The following is a 22,923-nucleotide window of genomic DNA, read 5'->3' as shown; positions in this document are numbered from 1 at the left end:
GGTTTCTCAGAATCATGTTCATAAAGCTATAACTTAGAACCTTTTCATCTATGGAATATGATCTAATGTTATTTCTTTGTGGAGGGGAAAGGGGTAGGTGGAGAGTGGATGGAGACTGAGGGGATCAGGGCAAGGAGAGTGAGAGTAAAATTAGGTCTAAATATTTGTCACCATCTTCTGAATTAAGTGTAACATTTGGACTCTTTCTTAGATATACAAGTTGTCTCTGAAATCTTGGAAAGTTTTCCTCTTATTGAAGGTTCTGGGGAAAGATTCCTGAGGTTCCTCAGGGCAGGATCTGCCTACAATTAGCTGACAATGTGAATCAGTGATTTGCCAACTTGAGGCTTCCCAGGGACTGCTCTGAGAAGGGGTGGGGGCCCAGATCCAACTCAGGGTGTGGTTCAAGGCATAGGGCCATTCATACTGTGAGCACCCGGGATGCTCTTCTCTAGAGAGCATCTAGGCAGGAGGGGTGGTAGCATCTGAGCACCAGTGTGCAAGTCCTAGCTCTAACAAGTGAATGGTTTCAGGCAAGTCACTTAATCTTTTTGATTCTTATTTTCTATGTCTGAAATGTGCAGATTATGATATCTGTCCTGCTTATCCAAAAACATTGTTTTGAAGAGCAAATTATAGAATGTATATGAAAATACGTGAAAAACAAGAAAGCTTAGTACAAATACAAACCACTCCAGGAAAAAATAGAAATTCTGGGCTGCTTGAAGGAGGAAAGTGTGTTGGAAATGCCACCAACAGGGCTATCCTGATAAGCAGAAGGGTGTGACAAACAGAGAGACAATATGGAGTGGTGGCTAAGAGCTCAGACCTGAGGTCGAATTCTGATGCTACCACACATAACACGCATATCATGAGCATATTACTTAACCTCTCTTAGTCTCAGTTTCATCACCTGAACAATGGGAATTATCAAATATTTACCACCTGCGTTGCTGTGAAAATGAAATAAGAAAATATATGTAATGTGCTTGCCATGTTGTAAACTCTTAGTGAATATTAGCAACATATAAATGGACATGACAGCTCTTCCAGCTTTGCGCTAGGGGCTGACTTCATGTATAGGACACTTGGATTAATGTTTTTGCACAAGACTTTTCCAAAGTTCTTTATGTCCTACATAGGGGAGGTAGAAGGAGGTAAATCACAAAAATTGTGACAATTTCCAGATTAGACATAGTGTAGGTGTTGTCCCTTGGAAAGAGTTTGGTCATATTTCTTTTCTTTTTTTTTTTTCCTTTTTTTTTTTTTGAGACGGAGTTTCGCTCTTGTTACCCAGGCTGGAGTGCAATGGCGCGATCTCGGCTCACCGCAACCTCCGCCTCCTGGGTTCAGGCAATTCTCCTGCCTCAGCCTCCTGAGTAGCTGGGATTACAGGCACGCGCCACCATGCCCAGCTAATTTTTTGTATTTTTAGTAGAGACGGGGTCTCACTATGTTGACCGGGATGGTCTCGATCTCTTGACCTCGTGATCCACCTGCCTCGGCCTCCCAAAGTGCTGGGATTACAGGCTTGAGCCACTGCGCCCGGCGGTCATATTTCTTAAACATTTTTTAGTGTTGTCTTGAAGATGATCCAAGAACATTTTCTTTCATTCATTCAACAAACTTTTACTGAGCGCTCAGTGTGTGTAGGATGAGCTAGGCTAGGAGATAAGGATGCAGTGGTGAGTAAGATAAATAAAATTCCTCTGCTAAAGAAGCAGATGCTCTAGTAGGGAAGATACAAAAAAGTACATATTTAGTATGTAGTATGTAGTAACTAGAGCTAGGAAGAAAAGTAAGGTGGGGAAAGGCACAGCCTTGTCTCTGGGAGGACAAAGGGTGGAGACAGTAGCCACTCTGCCCTGTTCTGAACCCAGGAGCACAGAGTGCAGGTCACAGCTTAAAGGGCACTGCACTTGGCTGTCCTCTGTGGCTGTGTTTTTTTTTTTTTTTTAAATGCAAACATGTTTTAAGACATGAGATAATGACCACATATCCTCTCTGTCTCTATTTGGAGGCAGTGAGCTTGGTCAGTCAAGATCCTAGGATCATAGTGGGATAAGGCAGAGGTGACGATCTCCTCCTGCCTGTACCCCTGTCCTGGCCCATCACTACCCATAGGGTAGGGGTGTGTGTGTGTGTGTGTGTGTGTGTGTGTGTGTGTGTGTGGTCTGGGGTGGGATGGGAAGGTATACATAAGGTCTTTTTCAGGACACTTGAAATGCAGACCTCATCTAATAAGACTTTCTGTGACTCGGGTATATTATCTTCACAGCTCACGGTTTCATGGGACATTTGTGCAGATGAAATTGATCAGCAGCAGGAGGAAAATAGTCATTGCCTAGGCAACTAGCTGATGACTCATCCAGGCTTTGAAGCAGCCAAAACCATGAGACTGCAGTAATTTTCCAGATGCTTAACCCGCCCTCCTCTTTCTCTTCTCATTGTTTCCCACTCTCCATCCTTCACTTCTTTCTCCACACCCACTTCCCTGGATGCTCCTACTGGATCCTGAGCTCTCTGGACTAGGCATTAAGACCTCATCCCACCACTGTATATGTGGCTTGATTTGCTGCTGCTCCTCATTCTAGCAAACAGGGGATGAATGGCCAGGCTGCAAAAGTCTTGTTGCTGCAGAGCTCCAAGAAGCTGCTTGTTGCCTTTAATCACAAAAGCCTTGCATGAGTGTAGTACCTTTTCTTCTCATTGAATCCAACCTAAGCTTGTCCATTTGTCTTAGAGATCTGCAGAGCATTCCTTTGAGGAGACGCAGTTAAACCTTGGGCATCCCCAAGCCAATTTCTGGAAATGATATTTACAGGTGACAAAGCTCCTTTTGACAGTAGCTCTCTCTGTTGGGTTTTCTCATCCTCTTACCCCACCTTTCCTCACTCATAATCTGGAGTCTGATTTTCCAGGCACTTCTTAAATATCCATCATAATCCCCTCTAAAATGCAAAGTGATAGAAGTTTAAACCATTCCCTCTTCCAAAGGCGTTTTCATTTTAACAAAGAGCTTTTAAAGGCAAAGTATTTCAAGACCCCCCTCAAAAAAATCTTTAATTAGCTTTTCAAATACAGATTTAGGCAGTGGGGCTTGGGTGGTGGGCTGTGGTCTGGTAAGAAAGTTTCCCCCTGCACATTGTATGTGCAGTACCTTCTTTGCTGCTGATACTGACTTTAAAAACATTCATATTGGATACTTACTGGTGCCTCAATTCTGTATTTCACCCCCCATACGTGTGTATTCCATTCACATATGTACGTACACACACACACACACACACACACACACACACACACCCTTGAGCAGCAGGAGCAACTAGTGGGGAAACAACGAATCCCCAGTGATAAAGGTTGGTTCGCTCATTTTTATTTATTGGATGTATGTGAAGCATCTACTCTATGTAGAACATGTAGCCATCATTGGGATTGGGATGTCCACCTCAAAATGGCTATGGTCAGAATAGATTAAAGGCAAGCAGACACACACTTCTGTGGGAATGAGTAATTCAGTTTGGGGAGAGGGTGCTGGGTATGACTGCCTCTCAGAGTTTGCCCTCTGGGTCCCTTCATAGCTCTTGGCCTTAATTAATTCAGTAGGCTCAGGCCTATGAGAGCTTCCTCACTGGTGCTCCACCTGTCCCATTACGGTGTCACTCCACTTTGAGATGACCAGACTGCAAAGCCACCAGTCATAGACAAATGCTTGTTCCCTTCATCCTTTCCTGAAGAAAGCTCTTCTGATTGCAGGGACCTTCACAGTCTGAAAAGAAGCTGAATGCATATCCTTCTGGTCTCTCTGTGCATTTACACATGCAGAAACACACATGACTTCTGAGATGGATGAGTCCTTAAAGGGTACACACTCCAGCCATTTGTCTAGTGCAGGCATCACTTTGAAAGCATCTCCAGTGGTCATCACTGTCATCTCACTGCACCCAAATGCTCCAGAATGAGCAGACACTTCTCACAAGAAAACCCCTTTGTTTTTGAACAAATTTTAATGTTAATTTATTTGTGCACTTATTTACTCCACAAAAATGAATTGACATGCCTATGGTTTTTAGACAATGGAGGTGCAAAGGTGAGCAAGGCGTCCTTGCTATCATGGCTTGTGGTCTTCAGGGAAGGCAAAATTAACTGAACAGTCGGGCAGGACTGTAGTTACGGATGGGGAAGAGTCCTGGGAGGCAGCAGTGCCGGAGGCGATGAGACCATAGCGTAGGGGACTCTGGGCCAGTCAAGATGAGAGGCAGGGGTCAGGGAAGTCCAGGAATGGCTTCCTTGGGAAAGTGATGCAGCCGCCAAAGCATGGAGTTAGCTGGGCAGGGTGGGGCTGGGAGCATTCCAGGTAGAGGAAATAGACTGTTCGGAAATGATCGTGAAGTGGCAGGAACCACAGCAGGTTTGAGAAAGGGAAAGGGGACCAGTGTGGCTGGAGAGTCCAGGGGCAGATCAAACATGGCTTCAAGGACACTGTGGTGGCGGCCCCAGCTGACTCGCAGTGCAGTTCAGATGAGGGAGCAATAATGCAATAATGGTTTCTTCCTTTTTCTCTCCTTCTTCTCCGCCCCATGTTGTCTTCCTCCTCTCTCCTCTTTCTTTTTGGTGGGGGGTGGGGGGGGAGCTGGTGCTCTGTAACTAATTTGATCTTTCTCAGAAACCCCATCTGCTGAAGAGCAAAAATTTCAGTTTCAAAGCTTAGTGTGAAGTAAAAATATAAATACAGACGGTCCCTGAGTTACGGTGGCTCGACTTAACAATTTTCGACATAATGATGGTGTGAAACTGTCACAAATTCTATGTAATGTACAGTATTCAATAAATTCTGTAAGCTATTCAATACTTTATTACAAAATAGGCTTCATGTTAGGTGGTTTTGCCCAAACGTAGGCTGATGGAAGTGTCCTGATCATGTTTTAAGATAGGTTACAGTGTTCAGTGGGCTAGGTTGTAGTAAATGCATTTTTGACTTATGAGATATTTTCAACTTATGACACATTTATCAGGATGTAATCCCATTGCAAGTTGAGGAGCATCTGTAATCTTGTGAGTAAACATACTCAGATGCAGCAACCCTGACCTCCAGCTCCTCAAGGTGGTTTTGAAGAGTGGGCTAGATTTTGGCTTACTTGGTACTTGTAACAGAAATGACAAAGGAGACCTTGGAGCCTTGTAGTGACCTGGACTATCTTCTGCTTTTTTCAGTCTCTTCAGAGTGTCCTTGTCTTCCTGACCTCCAGTTGCTCTGCTGATGTTGGTGGCTGTGGTCTGCTACTTGTGCATCTGGTATCTGGGTTGTTTTTTTTTTTCTTTTCTCTCTCAAATTAGTCAGAGCCCAGCATCTGCCCCCAGAATGATCTGATCTTGTCTCAGCTCTTGCTATATTTTTGTCATGTTCTCAGACAGCTTTGTCCACGTGTTCACCTGAAGCATGTGGAGTAAAGTCTTCTGATTTCTGCTCCTGTACGTCTTGGTAGGCTGTGGGCTCTCAGTTAGGAGCTCACTGTATATGGGAATATGTGCAGGATGAAAAATATAAACGACATGTTTTGATTGCTACTATAGAACAGCAAGGGGGACCTTCTGTGTTCTGTGGGTAACCCATGATCTGGGCAGCCAGATTTGATTCTAGATTAAGTTAAAAGAGAGGATAAAGGAATTCAGGAAACCTTTTCTTGCATAGCTGCTGGTTTGCTGCAAAATTCCATTTCAAAGTAAAAAATGGGAATATGAACTCTTCCTCCCAGCTTCTTTGCATTTTTCCTTTACAGTTCTAATCTTTCCCAGAGCAGACGGGTGGCTCTGGCCACCTAGGGGATGCATTTACTTTTTTGGATTGGCATAAGAGAAAAGTGTGTGGGGTGTGTCTATGTTTCAAAATAGGATTTCTGTTACTACACTATTTTAAGGATTTTGGGTGCTTCTCCCTAGGATCATTGGGAAGTCACTGAAGCATTTTTAGCAAGGGAGTGACAGATTCGGATTTGCATTTTTATAAAGATCTTGCTGTCTACTGTAGAGAATAGATTGGATGGGACAACCAACATGCAGGCAGATCCGTCAGCAGTTAGCGGGTGGTGGCAAAGGAGACCAACAGTGACAGAACTGAGGGATGTCTAGACGGGTAGACGATAGGATAGAGAGGCGGATCAGATATAGGGTCGAAGGAGAAATAGGTATCAAGAAAGAACCTCAGTTTCTGCTTTACATGACAGGATAAATTTGGGGACCATTTACTGAGAAAAGGAAAAGAAGGAGATCTAGATTTAGAGAGTGGTGAAAAATATCCAGTAGGACATTTTGAGTTTAAAGTATCTCTGAGAAATGCAAGCGGAGATGATCAGTAAGTGGTGGGATGTTTGAGTCTCAAGCACAGGGCAGAGTCATTTATGTGCAAATGTCTTCATCTGTTTGAGTGACTTAACAAAATACCAGAAGCTGGGTAGTTTATAAACAACAGAAATTTATTTCTCACAGTTCTGGTGGCTGGAAAGCCAAGATCAAGGTGTCAGCAGATCTGGTGTCTGGTGAGGGCCCACTTTCTGGTTCATAGATGGCTCCTGCTAGCTGTGTCCTCGTGTGGTGGAAGAGGCCAGGCAGCTCTCTGAGGCCTCTTTTATAGGGGCACGAATCCCATTCATGGGGGGGGGCTCCACCCTCATGACCTAATCACCCCCCAAAGGCTCTACATCCAAATACATCACATTAGTGACTCACCTTTGACACGTGGGTTTGGGGGTGCGCACACATCAGACCATAGCTGTAAGTGAACGTTGGTGCCGTGGAAGCAAACAGCCCAGGGAGGGAGCATGGAAGGAGAAGAGAAGTGGGTGTTGGACAATAGAAGAAAACACAGAGGGGTGGTAGTAGATAAAGGGGACTTACATTAAACGTATAAAAATAATTTATAGGAAGTGAGGCTTTTCTAGTTAAAGAGGGTAGAGCCTTGAGTACTTCTAAATACACAATCCTGAGATAGTGGCAAAGTGAAGAGGAGAAAGTGCTTGGATTTAGAGCACAGCTTCCTTAACTCCTTCCCCAGACAGGGAAAAAGAAGCTTCCCCGATGACATAAAGGAGGGAGCAAGGGTCCGCCTAGAGCAGATGAATCTGTAGTGGGGAGACCAAGAGTTGGAGGCATTACTATCTGATAATATCTGTTTTTGTTGTCATGTAGGATACGAGATCCTCCAGAGAGTGGATTGGGTTTTAAGGATGGGGTTTTGGTTGGGGTTTTAAGGATCTGGTAAAAGTGTTGCTGTGAGATAATGGGAGACTGGTGAACTGGGACAAATAGGGTAGATGACAGTATTTTGTTGTGTCATCTCCAGCCTTAACTTTGTGTTATTCCCACTCTGGCCTTTTCTCCTCTGACTCCTCCCAACCACTGATTCGCAGGATCCGCTGCCTTGTCCATTGGATTCTTCCCGCACTCCACCCCCAATTGCTAACCTCAGTCTGAGAAAATGATGCATCTATTGAGTTAACAAATCAAAGAATGACTCCATAAAGGGAAGCCATTTGTTATTTGAATAAAACTTAAAAAAAAACCCTAAATACCATTTCCCTTAATTCTCTGTATTAATTTGGAATTTTCCTTTTTACTTCCCTTCTTCCTTTTCCCCATGCTAGGTGTGCTAAGACTCCTTATGAGTTGCCCTCTAGCTAAAAGATTAAGGGAGGAGAATAAGTTCATGAGCATGGCAAGGCTGCCAGAAACTGGGAGATCCAATTAAGACCATTGTAAGCTTTGCTGCCATTAGAAGAAGAAAAGTTAATTGTATGACATGAGCAAATATTTGAAAAACAAAGTAATTTCAAAACATCTAAAAGCAATTATTTTGTTTTGGTCTGGGTAGAAAACATTAAAGTAAAAAACAGATTAAAGAATGAAGATGGCTAATGCTAATAATGACAACTTGATAATAATACATGAAAAAAGTATGTATGACTGCCCTTCAAAACTGTTATATCTTCATCTATATTTTTATTGTTCATTGAGAATATAGTAACTATGTCTTGGAGTGTAGCAGGATAGCATTAGCTGCACTACAGAGTGTAATTTTTCCTTTTATAATTGTGATTGAGGCTCAAAGCTGAGAGAAGAAGGTGCAAAGAACATATATTCTAGGTTCAGAGGGCCATTGCGAGTTGCTGAGGCCAGTCTTTAGAGGACTGTACATAAAGAGGAGGACTGAAGAGAGGGGACAAGGCTATCTTTACAGGAATGCAGTGTTTGTGATAAGGGATGTTCTTCTTCCTTTTTGCCTCCTCCCCACAAAATCATGAGTGAATGTTGCCTGAGAGCTACCTGTAAAACCACTGGGGCATCTGATTGCTGGTAGCTATTGGGATATGGAGATAGTCAAACAAAGAAAGTGAGAGAGGGAATATGAATAAGGATCTAGAATACATTTCCCCTGTTTGGTGTGATAAGAATGCTATAGTTAAAATTAGATTTGGCTGCAGGTGACAGAAAACCTAAAGTAACAGTATGGCTTAAGTTAGATGCTCATATAAACAAACTCCATGGATCTGCACAATCTAGAAACCTTCCAGCTCTGGTAATAATAGATGAGGCAATCTGGGCCAGCCACCGCTCTAAAGGCAACTAAAAAGCTGGGGGGGAAAAAAAAACTCTCCTTAGAATCATCAAAGAGCTAGCAAGATAGTGAGACATACCAGGCTATGACCCAGAGAGATGAGTAACACTAGGCCACTTTTGTCCTGGGGTACTTTTCAGTTCAAAGGAGAGCAGAGAGACTGATTTGTACTTTCTGGTGGCTCCCGATGGTGAGAGAAAAAGTGGTAATTGGTGGACCCTGGTGAAACACCTCTGCTTTATGCTGTGTCCCCAAGGGGCTGTACTTTTGGAGTGTAGATAAACCAGGAGTTTATTTCCTTGCACAAGAGCCCAGTTTCTTTGTGTCATATGATGTCCCAGAAATCCAAAGGCCTTACGTCTAGATTAAAGTGGTCTTTTACTGCTAATGTCTCTGGTGCTTGGCAGAAGCAAACAAAAGTGTCCTAAGAAAATAACACTATGTTAGGTCTCATATTATTTCAGCAAATAATTTTCTTTTAAATAAATATGTACTATACCATCAAAGATAATGCAGTAAGACATGATGAATAAGAACTAACCAACAGAAAAAAAGACAGTTTAGGTATATAAGTGATATAGATATTAGAATTATCAGACGCAGACTATAAAACAACTGTTTGCTCTCTCCGAGAAATAAATACTTGAAAATTTAGCAAGACCTAGAAATTTTAAAAAGTGGCAGAATAGAGTTAAAAAGAGTATCAAATAGAAATCCTAGAACCAGAATGCACAGTAAGCAAAGTAAAGAATCCAGATGGAATTAACAGAAAATTAGATATAGTTGAAAAGAGAATTAATAAATTGAATATTATTAGGAGAATCTATCCAGTGTGGAGAGCCAACAGGATGGCAAGACTGAAGAGAGGGGAAGAGACAGGAGGAAAAAAAGCATTATTAGACATAAACAGTCTACAGGCAATGACAAAGAACAATTCTTCAGGTTATAAATCACTTCTAAATTTCTTTACCCCAAGTAAGATAATCCCAAAATGCATAAAGTAAAAATTATCAAAACTTCAGGAATAAGTAGAGAAATGGACAACCATAGTGGATGATTTTACTACACATCTGTTAGTAATTGACAGAACAACCAGACAAATATCAGTAAGAATTTAAAAGAGTTGAACAACACATCGAATAAACCTAAGAATGTTTCAGGAACTGTTCTAGGTGTTGGGGAAGAGTAGTAGATAAAACAGAAAAATCTTGGCTTTCATAAGGAAAGCTATGAAGAAACATCAAGCTGAGAAGGTGATACAAGTACTAGGGGTTGAGGGGTGGTTTGCAAATTTTAGTGGGGTGATCAAGGAAGACCTGACTGAGAAGTTGACATTTGGGCAAATACCTCAAGGTGGTGGGAGGAAAAGCATTCCAGGAAGAGTGAATAGCAAGAATACCCCTAATAATACCACCTCACAGCTCTCTTCCGTTCTCCAGGGATGACCTCAATTATGAGGAAAGAAAGGGATTGTGAGAGAAAGAAAGTAGCAAAGTGGAGGAAACTGGACCTTGGAAAAGAAATCTAGAGGCAGAAAGAAGATTTTGAACTTTGTCTCAAAAAATTCTACCCCTGATCTTGATCAGAGGAAGAATAAAGTTAGCAATGATGAATTTTTATTTTATAAAAATTTATCCATTTTTATTTTATGGTCATTTAGGCATTAAATAAAATTTCCAACCACACACAGAGATCTCTAATCTCACTACTTTTGCAGAATTATTTTCATTAGAAGTTTTCCTTCTAGTCTTATCTACACACATGCCTCTTTTTTTCCAACCCATAAAAAACCTTTATTGAGCCCAGATATGAGTCACAGAGTTAGGTGACTCATCTCTCACGATTTGAGCCAGAATCTAAAGGTGAAAGGGTGATGATTTCCCCGGACAACCTGTGAAGAATGGTTCTGGGGCATTCAGGGTGCATGAGGTGCTTGGTAGCTCCTGAGGGCATGATGGGAAATAGAGGCTTAGAGCAGCTGAGCCAGAATTCAGGGTCCTGAAAATGGGAAGGGCTGGGACAACAGCAGCATGAACAATCCTAGTTTCCATTCTGCACACACAGGCAAAAGGGCATCAAACAGCAGCATAAAAGGGAAGGAGGTCTAAATTAAAAAACAGAACACAAAACACAACATTTTATCAATAGGAAATCAATTTTCATCTATCCACTGTGACGGGAGCCTTGGAAAAATCCATCTTTCTCCCATCTATGTTCCCAGAGCTCCTTACACAATGCCTAGGACACAGCTTGCGTGCGGTGAGTGCTGGTGGGATTGGGTAAAGCAACAGTGATGCCGTGGCTGGATGTGGTTAGCACTGTGAGAAACTGTGAGCTTGACACGCCTGGGTTCAAATCCTACTTTTACTACCTGTTAGTTGTGAGCCTTGGGCAAATTACTCTTTGAACCTCTGTTTCCTAATTTTAAAATGGTTATAATAGTTCCTACCCGGCAAAGTTTTAGTGAAAATTAGGTGAGATAATTCCTGTCGTGGTTTTCAGCACATGGCATGTGCTGTTTTGACAACTTTGTCACTTTGGTCCTGTGACCATCATGCTAAAGGCTAGAAGTGAAGGTTGGGGAGGTTAACAATTTGATGGTTAATCCATAACAAACTTTTTCAGGATATTTTGGTCTGTATTTTGTAGGAAATATCTTAATTCTAGCCTCCATTTTATCATCGGCCACAGATTTAAGTAGTCTTTGAATTTCCGGTAGCATTACTGTCTCTGGCTGTGAAAAATAGGCAGTTCTCCAAAGACCTTTCCATGTCTGTGCTGAAAGGTGCAATGCAGAGTTTCGCTGCAGTGAGTCTGTAGGCACTGTCTTGCTGAGGAAGCCTCTTAGATTCCCCGAAGCTGGCTTTGTGAAGTTTCTGTTTTGCATAATAATACATTTGGCCTAGAAAGGGCTTCATGAACATCATTGTCTTTTAGACTGTGAGCCTGATTATATCAATCAACTCCCAAAGAACAAGTCAATCACTTTTCTCCTTGGGCCTCTTCGATGCCATTTAGAAAAGCATCTTGTTAGTGGCATAGTGGTACCTGTACCTTCCTATCTTCTGTATGGACTGGGGCAAGGTGCAAATCAAATCCGTCTGTAAAACCCTCTTCCTTCTGTCTGCAGAAGAAAAGCAGGAGATAGAAAATGTATTCAGGTTTGCTAACCTGGGATGTTCTGATTGAAGACTGATTATCACTTGATGTTCAAGTTTAAATCGGTCAACAACAATAAAAAAATCTATCTCCATCCTCGGGAATGTCATTCCAGTTGAGTTTGATTTTATTTACTTACGTACTTCTAACTAAAAGTTTCCTCTGGAAGGAATAAAGTTATAGGAAATTAAATAAAATTAACAGTTTCTCTGCCTTCTTAATGCTACAATTAAATATTACTCTCACTAATTATAATAGTAGTTATCCTTTATTGAATAATTAATATATGTTAACTATTTTGCTAAGTGCTTTATGTGTTTAATCTCTTTTTTATTTTAAAAACAATTTTCAAGGAAAGAAGTATTTATCCCTATTTTGCTGTAAAGGACACTGAGATTCCACTAAGAAGTCATGTCTTTACCTAATTTCATTACAATATCCTTCATTTAATACTCTGCTTACCTAACACTACAACTCTGCCTTCTGAGCCCTCGTGTCTACATTTGTAGGCCTTCAGTCTCTTCCCTCAAATTTGTTCCAAATGCAGTCTCAGCCACGACCCCAGTATCTGAGCATCTGAGTATGGGCTGGCTGAAGTCCATCGCTATTGGTTGTTCTGGGATGGGACCTTTTTGTTTTTTTGCTTATACTCTAGGTAGATAAGGATATCAGGTCACTACTAAAAATATAAAATGGTACTGTGTCATTTTGTAAAATTGGTGGTATATATATATATATATATATATAGCATTTGATAAATCTTGAGACGGTACAGGCTCAAAGTAAAAGTGGGTTTTAGAAAGTATTTAGGCAGGCTGGGCCCGGTGAGTTACACCTGTAATCCCATCACTTTGGGAGGCTGAGGTGGGTGGATCACTTGAGGTCAGAAGTTTGAGACCAGCCTGGCCAATGTGATGAAACCCCATCTCCACAAAACAAAAAACAAAAAGCAAAAAACAAAAAAACCCTCCAAAAACAAAAATTAGTTGGGTGTGATGGTGGGCGCCTGTAATTCTAGCTACTTGGGAGGCTGAGTCAGGAGAATTGCTTGAGCCCAGGAGGCAGAGGTTGCAGTGAGCCGAGATCATGCTACTTACACTCCAGTGTGGGTGACATGTTGAGTGACCCTGTCTCAAAAAAATAAATAAGTGAATAAAAGAAAGTATTTAGGTAAATGTATACAAGAGGTTTTACTATAAATATGGGGACTAAGATTCCTGTGGCTATCACCTCTTCTTTTGTTCTGTTTCTCTTGTGAACATATGTTCTTCAAGTCCCAGCATCTTCATTAGTTGTCCTGGACAATGTGTGGTGCCCACCCATCCCACCATTCTGGTACTCATTTCTATCAAGCATAGATGGGGGCGTTGGTGAGGGAGAGTGAAGAGGTGCCTGATATCTGCAAGCCTGATTTATCTTCTCAACTCTACCGTCAACTAGCTATGAGACTTTGGGGAAGTCAATTAATTTCTCTGGGCTTCAGTTTTCTTTCTTTCTTTCTTTTTTGAGACAGAGTCTTGGTCTGTTCCCCCAGGCTGTAGTGCAATGGCATGATCTCTGCTCACTGCAAGCTCCGCCGCCTTGGTTCAAGCGATTCTCCTGCCTCAGCCTCCTGAATAGCTGGGATACAGGTGTGCACCACCACAACCAGCTAATTTTTGTATTTTTAGTAGAGATGAGGTTTCACCATGTTGATCAGGCTGGTCTCAAACTCCTGACCTCGTGATCTGCCCACCTTGGCCTCCCACGGTGCTGGGATTACAGGCATGAGGCACCATGCCTGACCCAGTTTTCTTCTCTGTAAAATGAAGGCATTGGATCTACAGTTCTCTTAAGAGACCATTTTAATGGAAAGTTAGGATGTTGAGAACAGAGAAAACCATTAAGCTGTAGCCAGAAACATCCTGCTGGTGTCAGAGATAGACTGTTGAATTCATTGGGCATAGCAGTGAAGCACGGCCCTATTTCCTATGCTCAAATCATTTGAATATTGCTACCTTCTCCTCAGATGTTGAAAGCATGTCTTCCTTTTCCAGATGAGAGAGCTGAGGCTAATTTGGCCATTGGCTGGTTATGGACTATTAGTTATTGCTGATTACTTAGTTTGCAGGGCAAATGCAATATCAATGAATGGCAGATGAGTGGCAGCTGACGTGATGGTAGCCAGGAATAATTGTCAGTAAATGAAGAGGGCTGCCCTACTTTGCTTTACTAAAGTTAGCAGGCGCCTGTGGAGACTCATGGCTCTTAATGATTTTTGTTAAGTTTGGAGAACAGTTGGACTGCAGATTAATTTCACCATGTTTCTTCCTGACATTTCTCATTTAAAGGTGCTAAAATTCTAAAATGAACAAAACTCAAAACTGTCTTCTTTACTCAAGGGGAAAATTGCCTCTTTGCAGAAATGCTTTCTAAGGAATATTGACTTCTTGATTTGACTGAGACATTTGTCTGTCATGAGTTTCCTCACTGACCCTACTTTCCTTTCTTTTTCCAAGTATTTGTTTCTACGCACTTTTGTTCTTTCTTCTCTTTTGTCTGAGATAAAAAGATAGTTTTCTTCCTAAGTGCCATGTCTTCCACCTGTACTCTGGAATTACCTTCCTGATTGTAAAAGTAATACGTATTTATTGCAGAAAATTTGAAAAATGTGAGCTGTAAAAGAAGAAAATAATTATCACTCATAATCCCACCACACAGAGAAAGTTGCTGTTAACATAATGAGGTCTTTCTTATTTTTTTTTCCTAGGTACATTTTTAAAAATAATAAAATTACAATTCTATTGTACACTAATTTGAGTGGCACTTAAAAATTAATGTTATGGCCAGGCGCAGTGGCTCACGCCTGTAATCCCAGCACTCTGGGAGGCCGAGGCGGGTGGATCACGAGGTCAAGAGATCGAGACCTTCCTGGTCAACATGGTGAAACCCCGTCTCTACTAAAAATACAAAAATTAGCTGGGCATGGTGGCGCGTGCCTGTAATCCCAGCTCTCAGGAGGCTGAGGCAGGAGAATTGCCTGAACCCAGGAGGTGGAGGTTGCGGTGAGCCGAGATCGCGCCATTGCGCTCCAGCCTGGGTAACAAGAGCGAAACTCCGTCTCAAAAAAAAAAAAAAAAAAAAAAAAATTAATGTTATACAGAGAGTATTTTCCATGCTGTTAACTATTTTTTGAGAACCTTGCTTTAATGACTGTATCAAATTTTATTGTGGGATTGTATGCTAGTTTGCTAAGTTGTTCCTTTCACCTGGCATTAAGGCTTGTCCCTGCACTTTTGATCTTGTCCTTTCTTAGCTCCCCTAAGAGTACCCCTTTCATCATGCCTCTGCTCTTCCTTCATCACCGCTGTGTTTTCTGCTGATGCTTTCTTGCATCTTCAGGCACATAGGTGCACCTCTACTCTCATCTCTAATCTGCTGTGTCATTTTGGATGTTTCCCATTTCAGTCTCTGTTTTTTTTTTTTCTTTTTATTGTATTATGTCTGTGAACTGATGGTTTTGTCTGGAAGGAAGGTTTTGTCTGGAAGGATGGAAGGCAGAATAATGCTCCCGAAACATGTGCATGTTCTAATCCCTGGAACCTGTGAACATGTGGTCTCACAGGGCAAAAGGACTTTGCATATATGATTATATTAAAGATTTGAGATGAGGAGATTATCCTGGATTATCTAGGTGGGTTCAGTACAATTGCATAGGTCCTTAAAAGAGTTAAAACAAGATTTGAGGATGGAGGAAGGAACCATGAGTCAAGGATGCAGGCAACATCTGGAAGCTGGAAAAGGCCAGGGAGCAGATTCCCTGTAGAGCCTCCAGAAGGAACGTAGCCCTGCTGACACCTCGATTTTAGCACCATGAAATCCAGTTCAGACTTCTGATCTCCAGAACTGTGAAATACTAAATCTGTGTCATTTTATGCCACCTGGTTTGCGGTGATTTATTGTTACAGCAATAGGAAAGTATTACAGTAGGTGACCAATAGACATTTTAAATTCTTGAGATTTGAAAAAGGCCTTAATGCCTGTCTACTGCGATCCCTATCCTGAATTCCCCTTTTTATGACTTCTGTCAAAGGGAAGCCTGTGGTGTATACATTGGGATTGGGAAGAAGAGTATAGGCGAAGGAAAATGGGAGATGAGAAAGCATATGTAAATATACAGTAGAGTAGCTTTTTGGAGATGTAAGTCACATAACATTTCACCCATTTAAAGAATACGGTTCAGTAGATTTTAACATACTTAAAGAGTTATGCAACCATCACAATTGATTTGGAACATTTCATCATTCCAAAAGGAAATCCTCTACCCATTAGCTGTCATCCTCTAATCCCTCTCACCCCCAATTCCTGGCAGCCACTAATCTACTTTCTGTCTCTATAGATTGATCTATTCTAGACATTTTGCATAAATGGAATCATGCTGTATGTGGCATTTTCTGACAGGCTTCTTTCACTTGGTATAATGTTTTCAGAGTTCATCCATGTTGTAGCATGCATCAGAACTTTATTCCTTTCTATCACTGAGTAATATTCCATTGCATGGATAGACCACATTTTGTTTAACAAGTTATCAGTTGATGAACATTTGGGTTGTTCACACTTTTGGCTTTTATGAATGATGCTGCTATGAATAATTGTATGCAAATTTTTGTGTGGACATACACTTTCATTTCTCTTGGCTCTGTATCTAGGTGTGGAATATCTAGGTCATTTGGTGACTTTATGTTTAAACCTTTGAGGAACCACTAGTCAGTTTTCCAAAGGAGCTGCACCATTTGATTATACTTTCCCACAAGCAATGCATGAGAAACCATCGTCAATAGAAATTCTTGCTGGCCTCTGAAAGTTATGTAAAGGACACAAAATGCAAAATGTGGACAAGAAAGAGTGACCTGGATGTTTCTAGAAGTAAAACAGCATCAAAAGAAACTTGGGTGACCATTTGGCGTGAAAACTCTTGAATGATACCTGGATTTTTTTTTTTTTTTTTTTTTTTTTTTCTGAGAAACAGTTCATATTGGCCAAATTCTATTGGCAACTGGCTGCAATAAATTCTTTTGATGACTTTAGTCTGTTTGGTTTCTTTGCATTTCATGTGACCAGCTTTTGAGAAATTCTGATGACTAATGCCCCAGAGGGGCTTCTTGAACAACACAGTGGGGCAGGACTAAGTGCCCCATATGAATAAACACATACAGGCATTGATCGACTTACGACCTATGCAACTTATGACCATTCGACTTTACGACCGCAATTGCTAGCCACAACTGCTCTGCATCTGGCAGCGCAAATGTTGCCCAGCTGGGCGTACGACAGTGCGGACCAGCTTCCGGCAGCACTACCATCTCCACGTGCACCATTTCAACTGTTATCCCAGACTCTGTACAGCAATTTGTGTTTTGTGTCTTGGATATTTTGGACACCTCCCAAGATGTCTACCAAGAGGAAATTGTCTTTGTCTACGCCTCAGCCTGCCAAGAAGGAAAGAAAGGCCATCAATCTCGACACGAAAATGAAGGTAATGAAGCAGTACGAAGGAGGAAAGAAAGTGAATGTGATCGCACGTGATACGAAGTTATCACACTCGACTGTGTCGACGGTTTTAAAAGATAAAGAATTCGTGAGCTGTGAAAGGTTCTGCACCCATGTGATCAACAGTTATAACAAAGCAACAAAGCAGGCCCATCCATGAAATGGAGAATGTTTCCTATGGTAATTTTTACACCTGTATTTTGTATTTTTTATGCACCTGTATTTTGTAATTTTGTATGTTTTGCAAATATTAAACCCATTGTACTGGTAATGCAGTGTTTTACTTAAACCTGATGAATGTAAAAATAAGAAACAAAATGGTGTAGAGATGATACAAATGGCATAAAATGAACAAAGAAAATTATGATATATAACAATAATGAAAGAAAATTATGATAAAATATGACTTAAAGATTTTTATAACATCATTTCACAGTACTGTACATATAGCCTACTCAACTTACGACCAAATAATGTTACGACTGGTCTGTCGGAACCAATTGTGGTCGTAAGTCGAGCACTAGCTGTACCATTATTCTTAGTTAAAAATAATAGCAATTCAAGGTGAAAAGCATTATGCATTTTGGAATTTTTATTAGTTTGCTAGGGCTGACAGTATCACAGTATCACAGACAAGGTGAATTAAACCACAGAAATGGATTCTCTCATAATTCTGAAGGCTGAAGGAGAGCTGAATCAAGGTGTTGGCAAATGTGGTTTCCTTGGAGGCCTTTCTCCTTGGCTGATAGGTGGCCATCTTCACCACCTATGGGTTTGTCTTCACGTGGCCTTCCCTCTATGTGTATCTGTGACTTGATCTGCTGTTATAGGATATCAGTCATGAGAACCCACCTTGATAACTTCATTTACCTTAGGTACCTCTTTAAAGACCTTATGTCCAAATACTGGGGGTTAGAACTTCAACACAGGAATTTTTGGGGGGACACAATTCAGCCCAAGACAAAGTTCAGTATCATAAAATCGTATTTACTATACCAAAGGGATCTGGGCTAGTGGAGAAAACAGACTTTAAAGGTTTATATTATTTTTACTGTGTGTCTTTAGGTGAAAGCATGAGCTTCAGGTCCTTATTAAACATGGAAAGATGTTTGTTCTCGGTGCAAAAATGTCTTTGAAGGGTACTGTAAGACCTAGAGCAGACTCGAGAAAAGGTTAAGTGGATGCAAAATACATTCTTAGTTGTTCTTCTGTCTTCCCTTATGTTCCCTCCTCACCCATCACAATTAGGTATCAATATCTCCTTGCTATAACCCTTCCACTAAAACCTGTTCTCACTATCTGCAACTTATTTACGCTGTAATATGAATGCCTGACAAAACTTCAGGAGTTTTTTTTTTTTCTTTTCTGCTTTATGTTTTGTTTTTCCAGAGGCCCAAGCCTTAAACCAAAGGAATCATGCCTTAAAAGGAATTTCAGAGATCAGTGAGGGGATGAAGAAAGTATTTCCTGAAATCCTTTTTAGTACCCCACCCAGATAATTGCTTACTCACTCTTTTACAACGTCAGCCTTGATAAGAACTCAAGATGAAAGATGCACTTAATTAAAAATAAAGCCCAATTCCAGAGAAAGATATCTTGCAAAAAATTTTTCTAGGTCTAATGTTACCCACTTATGTTGCTAATGATGGTATACTTCTTAGTGTGAGTCGACATGTGCTGGCTCCTGTTTTCAGGGTTCCTAGATTTTTATCTGCCTGCCCTATTTTCAGAGGAACTGGCCTAACATCTCATGAGTGCTGATACTATTAGAACTGGCCAATATTTGGGTTGGCTAGGGGGTGGGGTGGGGCTGGGAGGCTGGCTTTGCTATTGGTCTCTAGCCTGCAGAACTGTTGCTGTCAATCACGTAGAATGAAAACTCCAACTTTAATGGTGCTCATTACATCATTCACTGTCTGAAGAGAGTGCACACTGTAAGTTAACATAAGCATTGATAGCTGAGGATGGAAGCCTGAATATATTTGATCTTCATGAGTTCAGTGTCTGGAGTGATGGCTAGATATCTTTGAGCCTCTTCCCTTCCCTTTGTGCCTCTTCCCTTTCTAGTTGCTGAAAAGGTGTCTGATTCAACAGAAAAGTCCTTCAAAGTCTGTATGAAAGAAGCTTGTCTCAGAGCTTCTTGATTATATAAAGGCCTCTTTAGCTTTGAAATGAGGACATAATCAGAATCTTCCTATTATATCGTGGGAAACATACTCAGAGACATAACAATTCAGGAGGAAAAATGGACAAAATGCCTTTGGAACCTTCCCATCTCACCGTAATTAAATTTAGTTCCAGGAAGTGGAGCCTGACAAAGGGCAGCCTTTATGTAGAAATGATTTCCCCCTAGATCTAGAGATGACCTGATAGCCAAAGGTTGAGATTCATTTGATTAAAGCCTAAACCTCCATCTTTTATGTTATGAATCTCTTTCAGATTTGTAATTCTTATCTATAAAATAGATATATGCTGCTCTTCTAGCTGCATGACCTTGGGAAAATCACTATACATTTCATACTTTAGTACATTTCATACATTAGTAAAATTAATATTTTACTTATTAGTGTTACAACAAAATAAGATAAGGTTTATTAAGTGCCTAGCACATAAAGATTAGATTACTTTGCCTTGCCTTGGTAGCAAAACTCTCTAAACAAGCCTCTTATTATGAACATGTTGAATTTTTTGAAAAATAGAGAATAGTAAGATGAACACAACTTATTCATTACCTAGATTTAACAATTGTTAACATTTTACTATATTTACTTAATCTATTTTTAATATTTTTCTGAAGAATTTGAAGTAAATTATAGACATAACTTTATTTTAATTTGAAATGCTTAACATGTGCCTGTAAAAATGAACATATTTTCCTATAACTACAGTACCACTTTAGTCTAACAAAATTAGTAATAATTTCTCAGCGTCAGCTGACACCTAGTCTATACTGAAAATTTTCAGTGGTTTCTAAATGTCTTTCAAAGCTGATTTATTCAAGCAAGATCCCGATATGCCTCTTATCAGGGAACTCTATTTCATCTCATTGCTGCCCACTCAGGGGCCAACCTTGTTCTGCTGTTTACTGGTCAGCAGATCTGAAATTCCTCAGTAAGTCAGGCTAGGAACATACTTTAAGCTAATTCAATATGCAAACTTAAAAACATAAATTATTCACAACAGCAAATGACTCACATGTTTTCAGGGACTGGTTGAAGACTTGAAGTCGTGGTCTTCCTGTTGGTACATCTTAGTGAGCATTCACAGGTGCTTGAATGATGGGAAGATGATTAGTGACAGTGGGTTTGGGGTGATGCAGACAGGATGAAAAACTCATTTATATGGCGAATCTAAAAGAATCAAATTTACAGAAGCAGAAAGTAAAGTGCAAGTAGGTAGGTCAGTCCTGGGTCTAGCCTACTGGCCAGAGGATCTTATAAACACCCTCAACTCAGCTCCGAAGAGAAAACTATTTCTCCCAACTTCCTTGGTGGCCAGAGATAAAATTGGGGGATCCCAGTGGAGGAGGTGGCTTTGCACAAGGACGGAATGGACTCATCAATACCCCACATAGGTTTAACTCCTACCTATCAAGGCTCGGTGGAAAGGCACAGATCTGGTTCCAGATCCCAGCTCCACTCTTCTAGCTGCATGACCTTGGGAAAATTACTATACATTTCACACTTTAGTTTTGTTTTTTCTTCTGTGTTGTGCTAATACTTTTGTCTACTTTTCATAGATGTTGAAGAGATGATAGCCAGTGAACACAGTGTTCTAGGTGTATAGTAACCACAACATCTATCTATCTATCTATCTATCTATCTATCTATCTATCTTTTATTATAATTATTATAATAGTTTACCTCCTATGGTGGTTGGTGCTTCCAGCTCTATTGATGAATGCATCCCACACTTGATTGTGCTCAAAATGTCATGACCTAAAGTGAAATAAATACAGGAGACATAGAAACTTAATTGTAGGATAGGGTTTTTCTGTCACATTTCAAGCAAAGCATTTCTCCCCTGATCTCTGTCCATCTCCTAACCCTCTTGGTCCATATGGAAGTACTGCAGTTCAAAGTCACAAGGCTATCCATGGCTGAAGCCTCTCTCTAACTCCCAGATGCCAAAACCTTGCAAAGCTCTGCCTCCTGCTGGCCCTACTGCCCAAGGTCAGTCCCGGATCTAGCCCACTGGCCAGAGGGTCTTGTAAACACCCTCAGCTCAGCTCCAAAGAGAAAACTATTTCTCCCAACTTCCTTGGTGGCCAAATTATCCTTTTCTAAAGCAGTTTTATTCCTATAGAATTTAGAAAGCAAAATACCTTTGTTTTCCCAGGAAAGAGGTTTCCACAACAGCGTTTGGCAGGTACTTGTCATTGTTCAATTGTTGCTAGGAGACAGGGGAAGGCTGGCTTAAGAGAGTTGCAAAGCATGGCAGTCTACTCTCTAGAACTGCAGTCTTGATTTCAAATTTTAGCTTGCATATGAATCACCTGGGCTAGTTAAGATTCAGGTTCCTGGCTCTACATGTCTGGGATGGCTTGTGTTTCTAATAAACATTGTAATACAGATGACCCAGGCATCAGGGTCACAAATGGAGAAACATGGAAGCAAGTCAACTTGCTTAAAAGTGAGTGTGTGGAATTACCTCTCTAAGAATTGGTTTTCAGTGAATTAAGAGCTTGGAAACGTTTTCCTAAAGAACATATGGTCTTTTCACTATGATTTTGAAAGATAGATCTCCACAGTCATTTATCTGTGCTAAAGTGGTGTTCTGGTTTCTTTGCCTTTATTATGAAAAGCTTCTGCAGCCTGTTATCATTTGCCTCATCATCGACCAGGTAGCCAGGAGAGGGAAGGAGAACTTTCTAGGCCATGGAACATCACATTAAAGGCCTATGATGGGAAATGTTTGAAGAGTTGAAGGATCTACAGGTAAATTAATATGATTTGGTGCTAGCCTGGCTATGGGAAATACCAGGGAGAAGATAATGCCCATGATGGGTTCTGGTTTATGCTTATCTGCCTGGTGGATATCATTCAGGAAGTTAGGAAACACTAGGAGAAGAGTCTTGTCTTTTTTATTGTTTCTTTGTCTGAAGGATTGGGAGATGGAAATGAGAGTTTGGTTTTGGACCTGGTTAATTTGAGATACTTTTGAGATGTCTAACAGAGATGATAAGTAGGCAGCTGGGCTGATGGGCATGGGGCTGGGAGGTATCTGGGTTTGACACAGAAAATGATGACTCATGTGAGAATTGGTGTTTATGGAAGCTGTGGGTATGGGCACAACTTTCCAGATAGTGTGGAGGGAGAACTATTAAGTTCTGATGACTGATCCAGAAGAATCTTAACAAGTAAAAGACAGGGAGAAGGGGATGAGCCAGCAAAAGGAAGCCTGAGGGAAGCTAATTTTTCTCAAGTGAAAAGTTTAAGTATTAAAAGTCAACTGGAGCCGGGCGCGGTGGCTCAAGCCTGTAATCCCAGCACTTTGGGAGGCCGAGACGGGTGGATCACGAGGTCGAGAGATCGAGACCATCCTGGTCAACATGGTGAAACCCCGTCTCTACTAAAAGTGCAAAAAATTAGCTGGGCATGGTGGCACGTGCCTGTAATCCCAGC

The 22,923-nt window shown here is 41.0% G+C and overlaps 1 protein-coding gene and 1 long non-coding RNA gene across 9 annotated transcripts in view; one reads left to right on the top strand and one right to left on the bottom strand.

Moving 5' to 3' along the window:
- The window catches only part of LOC101052132 (lymphotactin), a 143,795-nt gene that overhangs the window by 20,844 nt on the left and 100,028 nt on the right, over nucleotides 1–22,923 (top strand). The window lies entirely within an intron of this gene.
- LOC104651414 (uncharacterized) lies at nucleotides 17,876–21,674 on the bottom strand. The gene is made up of 4 exons (XR_744885.3): nucleotides 21,624–21,674; nucleotides 21,163–21,237; nucleotides 20,495–20,649; nucleotides 17,876–18,120 (listed from the first exon to the last, which is right to left on the bottom strand). It is a non-coding gene; the product is annotated as an uncharacterized LOC104651414 (long non-coding RNA).

The sequence above is a fragment of the Saimiri boliviensis genome, chromosome 19 (assembly GCF_048565385.1).
Source record: "Saimiri boliviensis isolate mSaiBol1 chromosome 19, mSaiBol1.pri, whole genome shotgun sequence".
In the NCBI taxonomy this organism is placed as follows: Eukaryota; Metazoa; Chordata; class Mammalia; order Primates; family Cebidae; genus Saimiri; species Saimiri boliviensis.
Note: the sequence above shows the minus strand (reverse complement) of the source record. Positions and strands in the feature narration are given on the sequence as shown.